The following is a 704-nucleotide window of genomic DNA, read 5'->3' as shown; positions in this document are numbered from 1 at the left end:
GTCAAATTGACCGTCCCGAAGGCGTTTCCAAAATAGTTTCCGAACGGCGCGGCGTAGCCGCATCAAATTTTGCATAGCTAAAAGCAATTAAATGGCGGCTCGTTTAGCATCAAACATTTAGATATACCTTCTGAGGTCGCTAACCTATGACAGGTCAAAGTCAGGCCATGTTTTCAGCAACGACAATTTCTAGGGAATCGCTCAATTTGATCCAACAACGGAGTGTTAAACGAAGCCATACATCTCTGAGATGCTTTCTTAGGCAATGCAGCCATTGAATGAGCAAATTTAATTGACCTAAGGTCAGGCATGAAGGTCAGACCAAAGTTAAAACCAACCTGTTTATGACTCTAGCGTTTGCTATTGGAGAAGTTCCTGGTGCTTATTTCGAACGTATTGACAGCAGGAACCACATTATACACCTTCCGTGGACTTCCTAGAGGTCAAAATGGGTCACTGACCTAGGTTGATCCAGGTTAACATTCTGTTTTAGGAACATACTGCCAAGGGAAATCTTTATCACTTACCAAATGTAAAACTCAAAGCGGCCCTGTGTAATTTTGGTCACCATTACCTTCAAAACGTCAAGCAAGGTCACTGACCTCAGATGAGCACGTCGACTTTAGCTTAGAACAACTATCTAGGTTCCGCAGGCCCTTTGGAGACAAACCTGGAATTTGACATTGTTTGACCGCATTTGACCC

The sequence above is a fragment of the Pollicipes pollicipes genome, unplaced genomic scaffold (genome assembly GCF_011947565.3).
Source record: "Pollicipes pollicipes isolate AB1234 unplaced genomic scaffold, Ppol_2.1 Scaffold_1600;HRSCAF=1878_pilon_pilon_pilon, whole genome shotgun sequence".
Classification (NCBI taxonomy): Eukaryota; Metazoa; Arthropoda; class Thecostraca; order Pollicipedomorpha; family Pollicipedidae; genus Pollicipes; species Pollicipes pollicipes.
Note: the sequence above shows the minus strand (reverse complement) of the source record.